Source organism: Canis lupus, chromosome 22 (assembly GCF_011100685.1).
Source record: "Canis lupus familiaris isolate Mischka breed German Shepherd chromosome 22, alternate assembly UU_Cfam_GSD_1.0, whole genome shotgun sequence".
NCBI classification, from domain to species: domain Eukaryota; kingdom Metazoa; phylum Chordata; class Mammalia; order Carnivora; family Canidae; genus Canis; species Canis lupus.
This window is the reverse complement of record NC_049243.1, coordinates 42,452,269-42,466,508: the sequence shown is the minus strand read 5'-3', so window position 1 is coordinate 42,466,508 and position 14,240 is coordinate 42,452,269. Positions and strand designations below refer to the sequence as shown.

At 34.7% G+C, this 14,240-nt stretch overlaps 2 long non-coding RNA genes across 3 annotated transcripts in view; one reads left to right on the top strand and one right to left on the bottom strand.

The window, feature by feature from the left end:
- Window positions 1-11,035, top strand: part of LOC102151239 — a 30,914-nt gene extending 19,879 nt beyond the window's left edge. The window contains exons 3-4 of the long non-coding RNA XR_005376456.1: window positions 8,894-8,938; window positions 10,780-11,035. This is a non-coding gene — a long non-coding RNA (uncharacterized LOC102151239). The remainder of the gene's footprint in view (window positions 1-8,893; window positions 8,939-10,779) is intronic.
- A 2,332-nt stretch (window positions 11,036-13,367) lies between these two features.
- The window catches only part of LOC102151291, a 51,234-nt gene continuing 50,361 nt past the window's right edge, over window positions 13,368-14,240 (bottom strand). For both annotated transcript variants that reach the window (XR_005376459.1, XR_005376460.1), the window contains one exon: window positions 13,368-13,428. This is a non-coding gene — a long non-coding RNA (uncharacterized LOC102151291). The remainder of the gene's footprint in view (window positions 13,429-14,240) is intronic.

Sequence of the window (14,240 nt, the reverse complement as noted above, 5' to 3'; positions counted from 1 at the left end):
ACAGAGCCACCCTGCATTTCCATAGGCACAGGACAGAAAGTGGAAGAAAACGAAATTGCCTCAGAAATGCAAAACCATTACAAGACTCTATTAACTATATTCTTGGGATGAGATCTGGAATATTATATCTCTCACTGCACTTCCAATGCACATTTGTTCAACTGTGATAGAATTTAAAGCTATAGGTAGCCTGATGTCAATATTGCAATTTAGAATTTTAATCTGATTGAAGACACAGCACTCTCTCCCTTGCAGCATGCTCTATGTGCTTGGGTTTTTGGTAATTAGTTGGTAATTATTATTTTGGTAACAGTATTATGAATGACTTTGAGGCCAAGGAACCCTGCCTCGCGTCACTGTTGGTCATATCTCTGGCAAGACAAAACCACAATATTTTGTTTATCATGAGGGATTAATAAATACTTTTAATTAAAACTTAAGATATGAAATGTATGCAGTTTACATGGTGTGTGTTTACTGAACGCAAATTATAAACAGATGTTTATATTAAATAGAAAAATACTGATCATGGACCTAGCCAAGCGGAAGTACACATAGACAACTGAAAAAAATGTAGTGAAAATTTCAGAAAAGCAAATACTGCTTTTAAAAGAAAAGTCTGCGGATGCCCGGGTGGCTTAGTGGTTGAGCCTCTGCCTTTTGTATAGGGCGTGATCCCAGAGTCCCGGGATCGAGTCCCACATCGGGCTTTCTGCATGGAGCCTGCTTCTCCCTCTGGCTATGTCTCTGCCTCTGTGTGTGTCTCTCATAAAGAGATTAATAAAATCTTAAAAAAAAAAAAGTCTGGCTCTGGGAAATACTAGAAAAAAGTTTCTACATATCGCAGAAATGTGCAGGTTTCATTCATTGATTCATTCATTCCTACAAATATTTTTGATCATCTGCTATGTGAAATGCATTGTGCAGGGAAGCAAGTTATATGTCTCTGCCCTAAGTTAATTCTATGACGACATAATAACTCATCAGAAGTATCTTGGAATATCATCCAAACACTAAACAGTTGTGTTAGCAACTTTAAAAGAAAAAAAATCTGCACTTGAATTTAAATATCTGCACAACTCTACATGACAAAATAATGGTATCAGATAAATTCACTCAAAGATAAAAGCTTGATTTTATAAGGTATTAGAAGCAATGGTGCATGAAAAACATTGATTTTATAATGCTCTTATTAACTTTATTGTGCATAGATGACACAAATCTAGATATAAAATCGCTAGATCTTCTAACATTAAAATTGCTGCCCTACAAATACTAAAGATTGTGTATTAGTTTAATATAAAATCAGAAGCTCAAAAAAAATCAGAAGCTCCACATGCTATGTTACACAAGAATAGCGTAGATAAGGAAAAAAATAAATACAGTTATCTTAAAACAAAGATAAAGAAATACAGATACCATTATCACTCTTTAGAATGCACAAGACGAGGAAGTGGGCAGAAATAAGAAGACCCATACAAATTCAGCCTCTAGTGACTATGTGTGTGACTTGTCTAGTTCACTTCCTGGGTATCCTACCTCTGCTCCCATCTCCTTTCCAAAAAACAGAAAATAAAGAACCTTAAAATTATGGGATAATAATACACCTGCCTTCCCAAAGTAGTTGCCCTTATTTCACTAAATTGTTGAAATGATCAAAATGAGAAGCTGTATATGAAAACCTGGTTAAATACACACATTCATACCCATGTGAACAAATGCCATGATTTACTACAGTTATACTTATTGCTACCAGTTTTCTTTTTTTTTTTTGCTACCAGTTTTCAACTCACTAAAATTTTTAGAAATTGTGTTTTGAAATGATATTATGACCATTTGCTCTGTCTCATAAAAGATTCAATCTCATATTATAGTTGCATTTCTTTTTTAGTCAGACCACCCTTCCTTGGTTTAAATTACCTACTTTATTCATGGAGCAATTTCAAAATTACCTTTGATGGGAGGGAGAAGAAATAAGGGGGAGAGAACCCACAAGTGACTCTTAAACATAGAGAACAGAGGGTTCGTGGAGGGAGGTGAGTGGCAGGATAGGCTAGATGGGGATGGGTATTAAGGAGAGCATCTGTCAGTGTTGAGCACTGGGTGTTGTACGTAAGTGATGAATCACTGAATTGTACTCCTGAAACCAATATTGCACTGTATGTTAACCAACTAGAATTTAAATAAAAATTTGAAGAAATAAAATAAAATGTTCACCCTACAAAAAAAGTTACCTTTGATTTTGTCAAAAAATTCAGTCAAATCCTCAAAGGGGACATTTGCCATTAATAAAGATATTCAAAATAATTTGACTCATGTTTTTTAATCAAATACATATATATATATACATATATATAAATGTATATACGTGTTTCAGAAAAGCAAATACTGCTTTTAAAAGAAATATATAAATATATATATTTAAATATATATATAAAGCTGTATAAATCCTAAGAGTAAAGCTTGGTGAATTTCCACAAAATGAATACACTGGTTAATCACAACCCAGGTTAGAAAATAGAACATAACCGGTACCCCAATGCCTCCTTTGTGCCCTCCTCATAGTCATTCACAATTTCTTTCTTCCCCAAAGGTAACTACCATCCTGATATCCATCAACATAAATTATAGAGAAGAACTTGATATAGGCAAGATTGAAAGGAATGTATGCTTTTGTATTATTTACTCAAAACTGATAGTTATCCAAGTTATTACAGATATCAGTAGCTCATTTATTTTCACATGACAATATACTGAATGAATATTATGAATATGCCACATTATCCATTATGATGGTCTGATGATCTTTTGAGGGAAATGATCTAACTAGCATTGGGCTATTTCAAATACTATTGCCATAAACATTTTTGAACATGTGTTTTGCTGAACATATGTCTGCATTTCTCTTGAGTACATTCTTAGGGGTAGAACTGCAGGATCAGTGGACATGTATATCTTAGTTTCATTAGACACTATCAGTTCTCAAAATGTGATGGAACCAATTTGGACTCCCACCATTAGGAGGTAAAATCTCCAGTTTATTTTTTGATGATATATTACTTAATTTCCAAACATAAAGTGGTTTTATAGTGATTTGACTATTATTGATTCCTACCTTTCTTTTTTCTCAACCTTTTTATTTTTTTAATTTTATAATTAACTTTTAATTTTAATTCCAGTATAGTTAATATATGGTGTTATACTGTTTCAGGTGTACAATATAGCAATTCAACGCTTCCATATATCACCCAGTGTTCATCACTTCAAGTGCCTTCCTTAATCCCCATACCCTATTTCACCCATCTGGTAACCATCAATCGGTTCTCTATAGTTAAGAATCTGTTTCTTGCTTTTCTCTCTTGTTTCTTTCTTGTTTCTTACTCTCTCTTCTCTCTCTCTTCTTTGTTTGTTTTGCTTCTTAAATTCCCCATGAGTGAATCATATGGTATTTGTCTTTCTCTAACTTATTTCACTTAGCATTATACTCTCTACCTCCATCCACATCATTGCAAATGGCAAGATTTCATTCTTTTTGATGGATGAATAATATTCATTTATATATCATATATATCCTTTATATATCATGTATCATATATATGATATATATGTGATATATATGATATATATGTATCACTCTTCTTTATCCATTCATCTATTGATGGATACTTGGGTTGCTTCCATAATTTGGCTATTGTAAATGGTGCTGTAATAAACATTGGTGCACATTACCCCTTTGAACTATTAAATACCTCTAGTGATACATTGAGAGATAATCTGAGTGAAGCATTGGTAGAACAGCAACAAAGAAGACTGTCTTGTACTTACACAATTATGGAACTTATTTACTTGAATATCTCATAAATTATATCTGAAAGTAGTTTTAAACTTGTTTTTCAAAAATACCTTGACCACTTAGGGACAAAAAATCAAGACCACAAGGAGGTGCATGTATCCCTTTGAGTTAGTGTTGCTATATTTTGGGGATAGTTCTATTTTTAACTTCTTGAGGAACCTCCATACTATTTCCCCTAGTGGCTGCACCAGCAGGAAAACATATACAATGGGAAAAAGACAGTCTTTTCAACAGATGATGTTGGGCTACATGCAAAAGAATGAAACTGGACCACTTTCTAACACCATACACAAAAATAAATTCAAGATGGATTAAAGACCTAAATGTGAGGCCTGAAATCATAAAAATCCTTGAAGAGAACACAGGTAGTAATCTCTCTGACATTGGGTATAGCAACATTTTTCTAGATGTCTTCTGAGACAAAGGAAATAAAAGCAAAAATAAACTACTGGGGCTATATCAAAATAAAAAGCTTCCACACAGCAAAGGAAATAATCAACAAACAAAAAGATAACCTACTGAATGAGAGAAGACAGTTGCAAATTAAAGATTTGATGAAGGATTAGTATCAAAAATATATAAAGAACTAATGAAGCTCAACACCAAAAAGCCCCAAATAATCCAATTAAAAAATGGGCAGAAGACATAAACATTTCTCCAAAGACACAGAGATGGCCAATAGACACATGAAAAGATGCTCAACATCACTCATCCTCAGGGGAATGCAAACCAAAACTACAATGAGAGATTATCACGTGGCAGAATGGCTAAAATCAACAAGAAACAAGTGTTGCTGAAGATATGGAGAAAAGGGAACATACCGTTGGTGGGAATGCGAACTGATTTCTACCTTCCTTTATAGTCCAAAAATATATTATTGATTAAAATCCTTTGAATTTCTTACAGCTTGCTTTGTAGACCTGCATATGGCCAGTTTCGATAAATACACAATGTTTACTTGAAAAAGAATGTACATTCTGCAGTTGTTGTTGCTTTGCTGCATATTAGGTAAATTAGGTCAAGTGTGTTAAAAGTATTGTTAAAAATTTTTATAGCCTGGGATCCCTGGGTGGCTCAGTGGTTTAGGGCCTGCCTTCAGCTCAGGGTGTAATCCTGGAGTCCCGGGATCAAGTCCCGCATCAGGCTCCCTGTGAGGAGCCTGCTTCTCCCTCTGCCTCTCTCTCTCTCTCTCTGTGTCTCTCATGAATAAATAAATAAAATCTTTAAAAAAATTTTTTATAACCTTAATGAAGTATTTTGTCTTTTTTTTTCCATTATTGAAGTAAGTATTTAAAATTTCTCACTATAACATTCTACTCTTTTTATAGTCTGGCAATTTTATACTGCAATATATTTTGCAATATAAATTTTGCAATATATATTTTGTACCTATATTATTAGGTACATATAAATTTAGAGTTGTTTATCTTCCTTGTGGGGGAATGTGAAGGAACATCTTTTGTTTATATTTAGTAATACTTCTCCCTTTAAATTTTACTTTATTAATTTATATATGTTAGTTTTCTTTGAGTTAGTATTTGTTTAGAATATTTTTTTTCAGACTTTTTCAAACTTTCTTTGTCCTTCTTTATGTCTTTATAAATGTGTCTTATAAGCAGTATTTATTCTGGATTTTAAAATCCAATTTGGTAGTTTTTGCTTTTTTAAAAGAAATTATTTAGTCCACTTATTTTTATTGTTTACACATGTTTTTATGTTTGTGTGTGTGGTTTTGTTGTTTGCTTGCTTTTAATTTTTAGTGAAGTGAAATTTAAATATGTTGAGATGTATATTAACTGTATAATATGATGAGTTTTTACAAATATAAACACGTGTAAACAACATTTCAATCCAAATATAGAACGTTTCCATCACCCCAGAAAGTTCTGCTGGCCACATTACAGGCAATCTCCACTTGCATACACAGTGTTCTGAACTCTAGTACCATGATTAGATTAGATATGTATTTAATATAATTGAATTATACAGCCTATAAGCTTTTGCATATAGTTTTCTTTGTTCCACATGATATATGTGACACATATGGCATATTCTTTTTATTACTGAGTAGGTTTATATTGTATAACTATTTTCCTGTTGACGTACAATTGAGTTGTTTCCAGTTTTTGTATAGTATGAATAAGACTGTTATAATCATTTGTATGTACATACATTCCTATTTCCTCTGGGAGAAATACAAGAGTGTAAAATTTCTGGGACATAGGATAAATGTACACTTAACTTTATAAGAAATTAACAAAAAGTTTTCCAAAGCCATGGAGCTGCTTCATAATTGTTCTAAGCCAGTTAGATGTAATGTAATCAAGGATACATTTGATAGTAATTCTATCATTTTACTCCTTTTTATCTGTTTGCTCTGACTGTTCTATATCTTTTTCTGGTGTTTTGCTTTTTTAGTGTGTTTTTGTTTTTTGTTTTTGGCATCCTTTGGATTTCATAAAATATTTTTTTTATCATTCCAGCTTCTTCCTTTGAAATTTTTGGTTACATATTAATTAATTAATTAATTATATTAGAAATCATACCATGTATCCTTGACCTACAAAAATCTAATATAAATCAAATCTTTATCACTTTTTATACTGTATAAGGATCTTAAAACTCTTCAATGCCATTTATTTACACCTCTTGCCTTTGAATTATTTTTGTCGTGCATTTTAATTCTATAAGTACTTTTTAGCCAATCAGGTAAAATTATTATAATTATTTTCAGTCCATATTTATTTAGGTTTATCCTAATATTTCAAACTTCATTGTTTTTATTCTTTTCTGCATTTCTGTGCTTCCAACGATTATAATTTTCCTTTTGCTTGAAAAATTATTTTTAATATTTATTTTACACATGTCTGTTGGCAACAATTTGTTGTACTTTTAGTTTGTCTAAAAATGCTTTTATTTGTCTTCATTTTAGAAGAATATTTTCACTGGTTATAGTTTCTAGGTTGGTGCATTTTTATCTTAAGAGACATTATTTTATTGTTTTCTGACTTCCTTTATTTCCTTTGATAAATTTGTTATTTTGGTCCTTGCAAGTAAAAGCTTGTATTTTTTCTCTAGCTTCTTTGAAAGTCCAATCCTTTCTTTTTAATTTTTTTCAGCAAATTTTAGTAATTTACCTAAGTGTATTTTCTTTGTATTTATTGCACTTGGGGTTCATATTGCTTTTTGAATCTATGGCTTGATATTTCTTCATCAGTTTTGAAGACTTCTTGGCTATTATGTCTTCAAATATTGGTTCTTTATCATTTGCTCTTATTTTCTGCTTTGGGACTCTAATTATACATGTATTAGATTTTGACATTTTGTCCTATATTCTCTTAGTCCCTTTTCTAGTTTTGTTCTCTCTATACTTTATTTTGGACATTTTTTTTCCATGAACACAATTTCCAGGTCATTTTCGTCTCTTCAGTTGTACCTAACCTATTATTATACATATGTATTACATTCTCCATTTCAGTTTATCACAATGTTTTAGTTCTAGAGAATTAATTTGCTTTCTTCTTTGAACAGGTTTCAATTTTTTATTGTCTTAGTCTGTTTATGCAGCTATAACAAGACTATGTGGGCTAATAAAAACATTGATTTACTTTCTTACAGTTTTGGAAGCTGGGGAGTCCAAGATCAAAGTGCTGGCGGATTTGGTATCTCGTGAGCACCACTTTCCAGTTCATAGTGGTCATCTTCTCACTGTGCTCTCACATGGTGGAAGGGGCAAGAGAGCCCTCTGGCGGCTCCCTTATAAGGGCACTAGCCCATTCATAAACACTCCACCTTCATGACCGAATCACCTGTCAAAAGCTGCACTTTCTAATACCATCACATTGAGGATTAGGTTTCAGAATCTGGAGTTTTGAAAGGACACATCTTCAGTCTATCATACTAATAAAATTATTCATCTTGTCAAATATTTTCTCAAGTTAATTGTAATATCTGTACCTTATAACTTTAGTATTTGTATTATATCTGCATTTGTCATCTATTTTCACTCTAGGTCTGATCAGATTGCTGGGTTCACTTCTTTGTGTTTATCTTCTCTCCAGAATCTTGACCCCTCAAGCCCCAGACTACCAAGTTTAGGGTTCCCAGTCCTCTGAGACTATAGAAAACTACTCAGCTTCCCAGCCTCTTCATATCACATTCTGCTCAATTTCTCAGACTTTATGTCTGTGCTGATTAGGAAGGGGAAAGTGGCTTAAAATGCTGAGTCTCATGTCAATGAATTTCTGTTCCCTTTGGGATCTTGGCTTCTTAAGTCTGGCTTCCCTGAGAGCTCTACAAAATCTTCAAGCAGATTTTTAAAAAGATTTTATTTATTTATTCATGAGAGAGAGAAAGAAAGAGAGAGAGAGGGAGAGACAGGTAGAGGGAGCAGAGAGCCTGACGTGGGACTCAATCCCAGGTCTCCAGGATCATGCCCTAGGCTGAAGGTGGCGCTAAACCACTAAGCCACCTGGGCTGCCCTTCAGGCAGATTTTTAAAAAGTATTTTGTCAGGCTTGTCGAATTTTTTTTGGTGGGAAGACCATTCTATCCTAGTCTGCCATAGCCAGAGATATTTACCTTGAATTTTTATGGCAAAGACAAATAACTTAATACCCACAGAATCCTGGGGTTGGGCAACATTCCTATATGACTTTTAGCCAATGTGGCTTTTAGTTTCAGGGCAGAGGCAAGCTACCATCAAGAAAATTTGTATGTGCAAATTTAAATTTAGAGTAAATCAAGAGAAATACTCCAAATTACTGTTTCATCTTTAGACTAAATACTACAAGAATCACTTTTTATTTTTTGAGTTTTCAGGGGTTTTTTCTTTAAATAAGAAACAAAAATGGAATTAGTAAGACTAAAACACTAACTGTACAATTAAAATGGTTGATTTATACTATAATAAATCAGAATAACAGAATTAGAAAATAAGTTTATAAAGACAAATATAGTTTCCTCATTTCCTTTCAATTATAATGAATTATATCCTTTACCATCTTAAATTAATGTTCTTCTGAATTTTTAATTTTACTAGATTCTGAAGATTAACTTCAAAATCCTTAGAAGAAGAGAACAAACGGTAAAAATCATATTTAAAATTCTGTGAACCTTAATTATTAAGTATACTTTTGAAGCAAACATTTAAAAACATTCTAGTGTCCACTGTTTACATAGCAATTACATTATAAATTATAATTAAAAAATAAGATCTTATTCTAAATGTGGTATTTAAACAACATTGTAATAAACGCATAAGGAAAAAATTCCTTTGGTAGAGCCAACTCTTTATTTGTGTTTTCCAAATTTGAAATATCTATTATTAAATTTTTAAAAGTGAAACATAGCTATTTTATTTATTTATTTATTTATTTATTTATTTATTTATTTATTTGTGAGAGACAGAGAGAGAGAGAGAGAGGCAGAGACATAGGCAGAGGGAGAAGCGGGCTCTTCTCAGGAGCCTGATGCGGGACTCCATCCTGGATCCCGGGATCATGACCTGAGTTGAAGGCAGCAGCCCAACCGCTGAGCCACCCAGGCATCCCAAAACATAGCTATTTTAAAGCAGATATAAATTATAAGTAATCCTGGCACCCTATTCAAGAAAATTAAAATCATATTTGAGGTAATATAACATATTTTGAAAACACAATTAGGGACTTTGACATTAGTAAATGCATAATTATCTGAATTAAAGTTCTGTATCTATAATCCTTTGTAAGTTGATTATGAAGAAAGCTATCCCATTGGAGGGACCACCTATCTTCCTATGATCCTGAGAGGCAGTCCTCAATACTCAACATACTCTTAAATGTTGCAATAATATGAACTCATGTTTTAATCAGAAGGTTAAACATAGTCTTAAGGGTTCTCTAATTTCTAATTCTCTTTATTCATTTTCCTTTGGTGATTATCTAAAGCTAGAACCCTGCAGGTTATTTTGCTCAGAAATGTTTAAGCCAGACTGCCAAAAAACCTTTTCCTACAGGTTTTGAAAAAACATTTCTCAGATGTATAGGAATTCTTATTTGTCAAAAATCTGCATGAATCTAAAATTAAACACAACAACAGCAATTCATGTTGAAAAGAATTTATGAAGAAGGAAACCATGGCAACAGAATCATTTATTTTTAACTGCACCAACCCTTATCTCTACCCTCACCTCAAAACTAAGCATACTTAAGCCATTGCTTTTTCCATGCTTCCTTTATCCCATTGTAATTCTGCAAGAGTCAAAAATAGCAACAGGAATTGTCATATTTATATTACTAAGTACTGTGCAAGCCATCCTTCTCTTCATATTTACTCCCTCACATTATCCTGCAAATAGTCTTTGAGGAACTTCTGTAATTGTCAAGGGGAAGCTCAGGTAATGCATCCTACAGGGTCAAGTGCCACTGTTAACTTGGGCAGGCTCTCCAGTGGGAGGATTAGGGTTCTGATTTAATTACTCGAGGATTTTACATCTTATCAGAAGTGAGCTGACCATACAGAGCAGGAGCAAATGTAACTGCAGCATATTTCAACATAAGTTAAGCTTCCCTTGGCTCCTCTTTGTGCACAGAATCCAGAAAGCTCTGCTTTTGCTGTGCTACTGCCTTTTACATCACTGCCTGACCTTACATCACCAGGCCAGGAGAACTAACACAATGTATGTGCTTTTCTGAAGCAGAGGATTACAAACTTCTGGTAAAGACTGTTTTGTTAAAATGTTCTAAAATGACCTAACAGAAATTTTTATATGATGGATAACACTAAAAAAACATAAGCATATTTCCCTAGAATTTCAAATACAACTCACTTTCAAGACCAATATATACCTGAAAATCTTATAGCCTCTTCTAGTAAATACCAACTAATAGGTTTTGGTATTTGAAATGTGTTTATCCTGAATCCTTTGTCTATTTTGATTTCTGTTAGCTCGGTTAGGGTGAAGAATGTTGGGTATACAAAATAAAGGTCCATTCCTCATTTGTTGAAATCAGCTCTTCATCCAAGAAGAGCCCTATGAGAAACAAAGACTTCAGTTTTGAAGATCAAGACTTGGGTAACAGAAAAGGCACAAGAACATATTTAAAGCATGAAGGGCATTAACCCAATAAGTCAACTGAATTGCATGGAAAATTGATCTTATATTTTCTTAAATAAATGGAAAATCTGATAGTTAAAAGGGCTCTAGCTTGCTTATCTGTTAGCCACAGTCAGTGTTAAATAAGAGATTGCATGAAGGCTCAGTCTTATACCAGTCACATCAAGAGGAGAACAGAGGCATCAGTTCCTTATTGCTTCATTCCAACTTCTCCCTCATACATAAGGAAGTTTCTTTGCCCAGTTTCCCAGAATTCCCCCCATTAGGTTACTCTGCAGGTCAGTTTGCCTGACCTTGTTTCACTGAAGGTTTTCTGGGATATGAGCCAAAAGATTACCTGGTATATTTGCACAAAGGCTTTGGCAAATTCTCACATAGATACTTAAAAGAATGAATATTTAACAATGACATTAAGCGTCTGGATTTCTCTGAAGTAAAGGAAAACAAGAAAAACAGTGTTTTAGATGATTTCTTTGAAATGAGACAATGCCAAAGGCGTATCTTTTTCAGCTTCAGTACGGAGATACAAAATCTTTTCTCCCTTTGGAAGAATGATAAGGAGAAAAGCAGGAATATCTTGCAGTTCCTTTATTTCTACAGCTGCAGTTACTTTATTTCCTGCGATTGCTTCTTTGTTTCCAACACTTCCCAGTTTTGGTAGCAGCTCTGGGAATTGATTCAGCAAATATTTATTTTGTCCCTATGAAGTCTAAGTCACTGCCCATGATCAATGGTTAAGTGTAGAAGTTGGGCTACAGGAGCAAAAATATAAGGGGCTCCAGGTTTAAATATGGTTTTGACTAGCTGTCTCTTGCCATGCCTTGGAGACATGCAAAAAGAAAGGTGCTTATTTGACAAGAAAAAAATAAGAGCACAAAAATAAAGGACAGAGATTTTCTTTTCCTACATTTTGTAGAATATGTAAATGACTGTCCTTGAAACAAACCAATTTGGGACACCATAATTCAATGAGCAGATAAGAAAAAGGAAAATATCAACCTTTCTGAGCTTATGGTCAGCTTTGATATAGTCAAGCTTTATCAATTTGGGTGCCTTTGCATTGAAAGGCTCGCTAAGAAGTTGATAAGTCTAACAATTTTTACTCTTCGGATATGTCATTGGAAATGTATTAAACATATTAAGTAGGTAAGCAAGTGACAGGGGAAATTTGGAAATATCTGAAAGAATTGCTTATAGGCATCTGGGGTGTGCCTATTCTTGGGAAGAGACAGGTATTTAAATTCTTTTCCCCTGTTGGCAAACACTGTTAGGAAAAGAAGGCTGGGGACGGCTGGGTGGTTCAGTGGTTAAATGTCTGCCTTCCGCTCAGGGTGTGATCCTAGAGTTCTGGGGTCAAGTCCCACATTGGGCTCCCTGTATGGAGCCTGATTCTCCCTCTGCCTGTGCCTCTGCCTCTCTCTGTGTGTCTCTCATGGATAAATAAAATAAAAATCTTAAAAAAAAAAAGGAAAAGAAGGCTGATGTTAGCATAAGGAAAATTGAAGACTTATGCTCCAATATTTCATTTGTAGTCAACCTCTTCTCAAGCGGCTGTGTTCAAATGTCTGATATATAATAGGATAACAATGATAAACATGTGAGGTAATCAAGACAAAGAGAGAAGCAGAGTAGAAAACAATTGACATTAAGCCAGAACAGGGATGGGAATGTAAAAGGTGTGAGTGTTAGGAGGTGCTGCGCCCTTGCCAGGAGAGGAACCCTGATTTGTCCCAACACTTTCTGGCCACCATCCTAAATGGGAAACCAGTGGTTACATGATTTACACTGTCCATGAGCTAAATCTAGTGCAATCATTCAGAAAAAAAGCATAATTATTCCTGGTACTTAGACTTGAAAGAAATTTTCCCTCCCTTGGGTCCTCATAAAAAAGCCAGTGAATCATCTGCTGAAGCTCCTGGAGTGTGTCCTCACTGGAGGTGGAGGCATTTCATGGAGAGCTGCCTCCACTCAGGCCCCTGGGGTCTGGCATCCACTCACTACTCAGTAAATTAAGTCACTTAACCTCTCAGTGACCAAGATGCTTCAAATAAAAACAAGGGCCTGAGTGACCTCTTGGGGTTCATCCAGCAGGGAAATTCTGTTTCTTGGATTCTAGTCAGTACAGTAGGTCTTGAAAAAGCTCTGCTTGCTACATTTTTCATCCTAGAATTGTTTTGAAATAAGACTATACATATGTGTGTGTGTATATTCATTGAAACTTTTTACTCATTGATATACTGTACTAGACAAGGTCCAGGAAGGAAATAGAGTCCATACCAGTAATTTGAAGAGATAATATTCATTTATTTATTTTAAAGATTTTATTTATTTATTCATGAGAGACACAGAGAGAGAGGCAGGCAGAGACATAGGCAGAGGGAGAAGCAGGCTCCATGCAGGGAGCCCAATGTGGGACTCAATCGCAGGACCGTGGGATCACGCCCTGAGCCGAAGGCAGATGCTCAACCACCCAGGCGTCCCTGAAGAGAGAATATTTAATATAAAGAATTATTAACTGGTAGCAGGTGAGTAGCCACTAAGAGGGGATAAAAGAGAATTCAAAGAATACCTTGGGGCTGAGAAACAGTACCCAGTGAAGGAATGCACTTGAAGTGGGGCATCCTCTGCAAGGCTGAGATTTAGACTTTACTGGAGAGAGAGTAGCTGGACCTACTGGTTGGCAGAGAGTTCACTATATTGTCCAGGCTAACTCTTGTCACAGCCAGGTGGCAGGGATTAGCATTCAGAAAACCTTCCATTGGTGTCTCAGCAAACTGGTAGAGGGTTTGTTCCCTGGTTCCTCTTCCCCATCACCTCTAGCAATTGAGCCTTAGACAGGAAGAGAGGAAGCAACCAAATCAAGAGAAGTCTCTTCCTCTGGTACAATCTGTCCTCTGACACCAGCAACTGACAAAGCTTAATATGGTGCCAGCTGGCAAAGGAGAAATCCGTACTGATTCCAACTCCAGTATCACAAAGCAGGGTAATAAAACGTGAATTTGGAGATTAGAGGCAAAAAAAAAAAAAAAAAAAATCGATCACCGGCATACCCACCTTTCCCTAAGTCATTAAGTTCTTAAATGTGTAATGTGCCTATACACATGTTCACCATGCATTTTATGCTACAGTACATAAAGTGATGCATATTACAGAGGTTTAAGTGTTGGGATAAGAAAGAATGGCAGTAGGATCTAGGGCATTAGTAATTTTTCCAGCAGTCCCATGGACAGTTGACAAGGGAAGTTTGTCAAAGAAGCATACTGTATTGCTGTAATAACTTTCCAATATTCAT